This window comes from Triturus cristatus, chromosome 4_1 (genome assembly GCF_964204655.1).
Source record: "Triturus cristatus chromosome 4_1, aTriCri1.1, whole genome shotgun sequence".
Lineage (NCBI taxonomy): Eukaryota > Metazoa > Chordata > Amphibia > Caudata > Salamandridae > Triturus > Triturus cristatus.
The window spans coordinates 133,695,704-133,703,203 of record NC_140585.1 but is presented as its reverse complement, the minus strand read 5'-3'; the positions used below and the strand labels follow the sequence as shown (position 1 = coordinate 133,703,203).

Here is a 7,500-nt window from a genome sequence, read left to right as displayed (position 1 = left end):
ATCTCAGGTGAACGGATGACCGCGTGGCCTAATGGATAAGGCGTCTGACTTCGGATCAGAAGATTGAGGGTTCGAGTCCCTTCATGGTCGTTTTTGGCCAATGGTCACACAATCTGCTTTACATTCAGAGTGGAAAAAGTCTTTTCCAATACTCTTGTAGTCCTCACTTTCTCATTACTAATCATTAATAAAGTGGAGTACATACTGTAAACTCATTCAGGTTGCATCTTCAGTCTAACTACTTGTGCATTTTAGTGGCATTAAAAAGTGCTTCTATGCCGACGCACTGAATATGTAATAGGTTTGCAGAATTTTGACGTGACAGAATGGGTTTTTAGCTTAAGTGTGTGTAGAAGAACTGCAAGGTGTGTGCCTATGTGTGCATAGAGTGGTACATGTGTAAAATCTGTATGATTTGGGCAGTTAAAGTGCTTATTTTGCCTCCGAGTAAGAAAAGTACTACACAAAATGTATAAAGGATCGGCACATTGGCTGCCTTTGCTGATGCCCCCATTGCCTAATTTGTAGTGCAATGGTTAAGTTGCAGAGTGTGGTTGAACTTGGTTAGCAAACTTAGTGCCTCTTTCCGTGTCCTACTGATGATAAGGATGGCTTGATACCATTTTCTAAGCCCAGTATATTGAGAAAAGAAGTAAGTGAAGAAGAAGTGTGGAGTCGAAAGTGGTTCTCCAATTTCTCTCCACTTGCTAAAATTGCAAAGTCTCCATTATAGCATAGAAGAGAGCGTTAAAGTCGGGGATGGAAGAGGATGAAAATGGGAAGTTTACTTATAGAGAGAAGTGAGAAATGCCCTGTGTGCACACACCGGTGTCTGACCATAGAATACATTTAAATAATGCCTCTAGAAAAGAGCTATGCATGTGTGCCTCAGTGGCCTAATGGATAAGGCACTGGCCTCCTAAGCCAGGGATTGTGGGATTGAGTCCCATCTGAGGTGATAACAAAAATCCTCCCTCTTTCTTTTCCAGAAAATTAGGTAGATTTATTACATGCTTCCTCTCAGAAGTTTATGAGGGATTAGGTACTTTGAAACTGTCACGTTTTACTTGTGTACACTTCACAGTCATGTTAGTGTTCTGCAACTGCAAAGTAGATTTTTAAATGCCTATTTTTGTGAGATGCATTTTCGACCGGCCAGAACATATTCCTTTGGAAAAAATGATTTGAATTGGATTGGTGTGAATCTTGTTTCTAGAGGTGGTGACAGGCTTTCAGCTACTTGAATAGGTCAAGCCAGGATTCATAAAACTTATACAACCTATGTGAGTGTGAAAAATTAGCATATGCAGGAAGGAGCAATTTGTACTACTTTCAAAACAGTTTCACTCCACGTCTGGAAACGTCCAGAGCTATGTAGAGCATACAAATGAGCTTTAAACTCATGAGGAAAGAGGTTTGTATGCAAAAAGGAAAACAAAAGCATATCGTACTCATAAAATTCTCAATATATAGATTCCAAAAAAGTGCTTCCAGCGAAAAGAGCTGAAAGAACACTATGGGATGTAAACCTGAATACCTTTCAATAATATGTTCTCCATCCATGCATACCACCTACATGATAAAAATCACCTCAGGTGGGCGGATGACCGCGTGGCCTAATGGATAAGGCGTCTGACTTCGGATCAGAAGATTGAGGGTTAGAGCCCCTTCGTGGTCGTTTTTGGCCAATGGTCACACAATCTGCTTTACATTCAGAGTGGAAAAAGTATTTTCCAATACTCTTGTAGTCCTCACTTTCTCATTACTAATCATTAATAAAGTGGAGTACATACTGTAAACTCATTCAGGTTGCATCTTCTGTCTAACTGCTTGTGCATTTTAGTGGCATTAAAAAGTGCTTCTATGCCGACGCACTGAATATGTAATAGGTTTGCAGAATTTTGACGTGACAGAATGGGTTTTTAGCTTAAGTGTGTGTAGAAGAACTGCAAGGTGTGTGCCTATGTGTGCATAGAGTGCTACATGTGTAAAATCTGTATGATTTGGGCAGTTAAAGTGCTGATTTTGCCTCCGAGTAAGAAAAGTACTACACAAAATGTATAAAGGATCGGCACATTGGCTGCCTTTGCTGATGCCCCCGTTGCCTAATTTGTAGTGCAATGGTTAAGTTGCAGAGTGTGGTTGAACTTGGTTAGGAGACTTAGTGCCTCTTTCCGTGTCCTACTGATGATAAGGATGGCTTGATACCATTTTCTAAGCCCAGTATATTGAGAAAATAAGTAAGTGAAGAAGAAGTGTGGAGTCGAAAGTGGTTCTCCAATTTCTCTCCACTTGCTAAAATTGCAAAGTCTCCATTATAGCATAGAAGAAAGCGTTAAAGTCGGGGATGGAAGAGGATGAAAATGGGAAGTTTACTTATAGAGAGAAGTGAGAAATGCCCTGTGTGCACACACCGGTGTCTGACCATAGAATACATTTAAATAATGCCTCTAGAAAAGTGCTATGCATGTGTACCTTAGTGGCCTAATGGATAAGGCACTGGCCTCCTAAGCCAGGGATTGTGGGTTCAAGTCCCATCTGAGGTGATAACAAAAATCCTCCCTCTATCTTTTCCAGAATATTAGGTAGATTTATTACATGCTTCCTCTCAGAAGTTTATGAGGGATTAGGTACTTTGAAACGGTCCCATTTTACTTGTGTACACTTCACAGTCATGTTAGTGTTCTGAAACTGCAAAGTAGATTTTTAAATGCCTATTTTTGTGAGATGCATTTTCGACCGGCCAGAACATATTCCTTTGGAAAACATGATTTGAATTGGATTGGTGTGAATCTTGTTTCTAGAGGTGGTGACAGGCTTTCAGCTACTTGAATATGTCAAGCCAGGATACATAAAACGTATACAACCTATGTGAGTGTGAAAAATTAGCATATGCAGGAAGGAGCAATTTGTCCTACTTTCAAAACAGTTTCACTCCACGTCTGGAAACTTCCAGAGCTATGTAGAGAATACAAATGAGCTTTAAACTCATGAGGAAAGAGGTTTGTTTGGAAAAAGGAAAACAAAAGCATATCGTACTCATAAAATTCTCAATATATAGATTCCAAAAAAGTGCTTCCAGCGAAAAGAGCTGAAAGAACACTATGGGATGTAAACATGAATACCTTTCAATAATATGTTCTCCATCCATGCATACCACCTACATGATAAAAATCATCTCAGGTGGACGGATGACAGCGTGGCCTAATGGATAAGGCGTCTGACTTCGGATCAGAAGATTGAGGGTTCGAGTCCCTTCGTGGTCGTTTTTGGCCAATGGTCACACAATCTGCTTTACATTCAGAGTGGAAAAAGTCTTTTCCAATACTCTTGTAGTCCTCACTTTCTCATTACTAATCATTAATAAAGTGGAGTACATACTGTAAACTCATTCAGGTTGCATCTTCAGTCTAACTACTTGTGCATTTTAGTGGCATTAAAAAGTGCTTCTATGCCGACGCACTGAATATGTAATAGGTTTGCAGAATTTTGACGTGACAGAATGGGTTTTTAGCTTAAGTGTGTGTAGAAGAACTGCAAGGTGTGTGCCTATGTGTGCATTGAGTGCTACATGTGTAAAATCTGTATGATTTGGGCAGTTAAAGTGCTGATTTTGCCTCCGAGTAAGAAAAGTACTACACAAAATGTATAAAGGATCGGCACATTGGCTGCCTTTGCTGATGCCCCCGCTGCCTAATTTGTAGTGCAATGGTTAAGTTGCAGAGTGTGGTTGAACTTGGTTAGGAGACTTAGTGCCTCTTTCCGTGTCCTACTGATGATAAGGATGGCTTGATACCATTTTCTAAGCCCAGTATATTGAGAAAAGAAGTAAGTGAAGAAGAAGTGTGGAGTCGAAAGTGGTTTTCCAATTTCTCTCCACTTGCTAAAATTGCAAAGTCTCCATTATAGCATAGAAGAGAGCGTTAAAGTCGGGGATGGAAGAGGATGAAAATGGGAAGTTTACTTATTGAGAGAAGTGAGAAATGCCCTGTGTGCACACACCGGTGTCTGACCATAGAATACATTTAAATAATGCCTCTAGAAAAGAGCTATGCATTTGTGCCTCAGTGGCCTAATGGATAAGGCACTGGCCTCCTAAGCCAGGGATTGTGGGTTCGAGTCCCATCTGAGGTGATAACAAAAATCCTCCCTCTTTCTTTTCCAGAAAATTAGGTAGATTTATTACATGCTTCCTCTCGGAAGTTTATGAGGGATTAGGTACTTTGAAACTGTCCCATTTTACTTGTGTACACTTCACAGTCATGTTAGTCTTCTGAAACTGCAAAGTAGATTTTTAAATGCCTATTTTTGTGAGATGCATTTTCGACCGGCCAGAACATATTCCTTTGGAAAAAATGATATGAATTGGATTGGTGTGAATCTTGTTTCTAGAGGTGGTGACAGGCTTTCAGCTACTTGAATAGGTCAAGCCAGGATTCATAAAACTTATACAACCTATGTGAGTGTGAAAAATTAGCATATGCAGGAAGGAGCAATTTGTACTACTTTCAAAACAGTTTCACTCCACGTCTGGAAACGTCCAGAGCTATGTAGAGCATACAAATGAGCTTTAAACTCATGAGGAAAGAGGTTTGTATGGAAAAAGGAAAACAAAAGCATATCGTACTCATAAAATTCTCAATATATAGATTCCAAAAAAGTGCTTCCAGCGAAAAGAGCTGAAAGAACACTATGGGATGTAAACCTGAATACCTTTCAATAATATGTTCTCCATCCATGCATACCACCTACATGATAAAAATCACCTCAGGTGGACGGATGACCGCGTGGCCTAATGGATAAGGCGTCTGACTTCGGATCAGAAGATTGAGGGTTCGAGCCCCTTCATGGTCGTTTTTGGCCAATGGTCACACAATCTGCTTTACATTCAGAGTGGAAAAAGTCTTTTCCAATACTCTTGTAGTCCTCACTTTCTCATTACTAATCATTAATAAAGTGGAGTACATACTGTAAACTCATTCAGGTTGCATCTTCTGTCTAACTGCTTGTGCATTTTAGTGGCATTAAAAAGTGCTTCTATGCCGACGCACTGAATATGTAATAGGTTTGCAGAATTTTGACGTGACAGAATGGGTTTTTAGCTTAAGTGTGTGTAGAAGAACTGCAAGGTGTGTGCCTATGTGTGCATAGAGTGCTACATGTGTAAAATCTGTATGATTTGGGCAGTTAAAGTGCTGATTTTGCCTCCGAGTAAGAAAAGTACTACACAAAATGTATAAAGGATCGGCACATTGGCTGCCTTTGCTGATGCCCCCGTTGCCTAATTTGTAGTGCAATGGTTAAGTTGCAGAGTGTGGTTGAACTTGGTTAGGAGACTTAGTGCCTCTTTCCGTGTCCTACTGATGATAAGGATGGCTTGATACCATTTTCTAAGCCCAGTATATTGAGAAAAGAAGTAAGTGAAGAAGAAGTGTGGAGTCAAAAGTGGTTCTCCAATTTCTCTCCACTTGCTAAAATTGCAAAGTCTCCATTATAGCATAGAAGAGAGCGTTAAAGTCGGGGATGGAAGAGGATGAAAATGGGAAGTTTACTTATAGAGAGAAGTGAGAAATGCCCTGTGTGAACACACCGGTGTCTGACCATAGAATACATTTAAATAATACCTCTAGAAAAGAGCTATGCATGTGTGTCTCAGTGGCCTAATGGATAAGGCACTGACCTCCTAAGCCAGGGATTGTGGGTTCAAGTCCCATCTGAGGTGAGAACAAAAATCCTCCCTCTTTCTTTTCCAGAAAATTAGGTAGATTTATTACATGCTTCCTCTCGGAAGTTTATGAGGGATTAGGTACTTTGAAACTGTCCCATTTTACTTGTGTAGACTTCACAGTCATGTTAGTGTTCTGAAACTGCAAAGTAGATTTTTAAATGCCTATTTTTGTGAGATGCATTTTCGACCGGCCAGAACATATTCCTTTGGAAAACATGATTTGAATTGGATTGGTGTGAATCTTGTTTCTAGAGGTGGTGACAGGCTTTCAGCTACTTGAATAGGTCAAGCCAGGATACATAAAACGTATACAACCTATGTGAGTGTGAAAAATTAGCATATGCAGGAAGGAGCAATTTGTCCTACTTTCAAAACAGTTTCACTCCACGTCTGGAAACTTCCAGAGCTATGTAGAGAATACAAATGAGCTTTAAACTCATGAGGAAAGAGGTTTGTTTGGAAAAAGGAAAACAATAGCATATCGTACTCATAAAATTCTCAATATATAGATTCCAAAAAAGTGCTTCCAGCGAAAAGAGCTGAAAGAACACTATGGGATGTAAACATGAATACCTTTCAATAATATGTTCTCCATCCATGCATACCACCTACATGATAAAAATCATCTCAGGTGGACGGATGACAGCGTGGCCTAATGGATAAGGCGTCTGACTTCGGATCAGAAGATTGAGGGTTCGAGTCCCTTCGTGGTCGTTTTTGGCCAATGGTCACACAATCTGCTTTACATTCAGAGTGGAAAAAGTCTTTTCCAATACTCTTGTAGTCCTCACTTTCTCATTACTAATCATTAATAAAGTGGAGTACATACTGTAAACTCATTCAGGTTGCATCTTCAGTCTAACTACTTGTGCATTTTAGTGGCATTAAAAAGTGCTTCTATGCCGACGCACTGAATATGTAATAGGTTTGCAGAATTTTGACGTGACAGAATGGGTTTTTAGCTTAAGTGTGTGTAGAAGAACTGCAAGGTGTGTGCCTATGTGTGCATTGAGTGCTACATGTGTAAAATCTGTATGATTTGGGCAGTTAAAGTGCTGATTTTGCCTCCGAGTAAGAAAAGTACTACACAAAATGTATAAAGGATCGGCACATTGGCTGCCTTTGCTGATGCCCCCGCTGCCTAATTTGTAGTGCAATGGTTAAGTTGCAGAGTGTGGTTGAACTTGGTTAGGAGACTTAGTGCCTCTTTCCGTGTCCTACTGATGATAAGGATGGCTTGATACCATTTTCTAAGCCCAGTATATTGAGAAAAGAAGTAAGTGAAGAAGAAGTGTGGAGTCGAAAGTGGTTTTCCAATTTCTCTCCACTTGCTAAAATTGCAAAGTCTCCATTATAGCATAGAAGAGAGCGTTAAAGTCGGGGATGGAAGAGGATGAAAATGGGAAGTTTACTTCTTGAGAGAAGTGAGAAATGCCCTGTGTGCACACACCGGTGTCTGACCATAGAATACATTTAAATAATGCCTCTAGAAAAGAGCTATGCATTTGTGCCTCAGTGGCCTAATGGATAAGGCACTGGCCTCCTAAGCCAGGGATTGTGGGTTCAAGGCCCATCGGAGGTGATAACAAAAATCCTCCCTCTTTCTTTTCCAGAAAATTAGGTAGATTTATTACATGCTTCCTCTCAGAAGTTTATGAGGGATTAGGTACTTTGAAACGGTCCCATTTTACTTGTGTACACTTCACAGTCATGTTAGTGTTCTGAAACTGCAAAGTAGATTTTTAAATGCCTATTTTTGTGAGATGCATTTT

At 40.0% G+C, this 7,500-nt stretch overlaps 2 non-coding genes across 2 annotated transcripts; both read left to right on the top strand.

The window, feature by feature from the left end:
* The first annotated feature begins 2,473 nt into the window (after positions 1–2,473).
* TRNAR-CCU (transfer RNA arginine (anticodon CCU)) lies at positions 2,474–2,546 on the top strand. The gene has a single exon. It is a non-coding gene; the product is annotated as a tRNA-Arg (tRNA).
* A 1,515-nt stretch (positions 2,547–4,061) lies between these two features.
* TRNAR-CCU (transfer RNA arginine (anticodon CCU)) lies at positions 4,062–4,134 on the top strand. Its single transcript has one exon. It is a non-coding gene; the product is annotated as a tRNA-Arg (tRNA).
* The last annotated feature ends 3,366 nt before the right edge of the window (positions 4,135–7,500 follow it).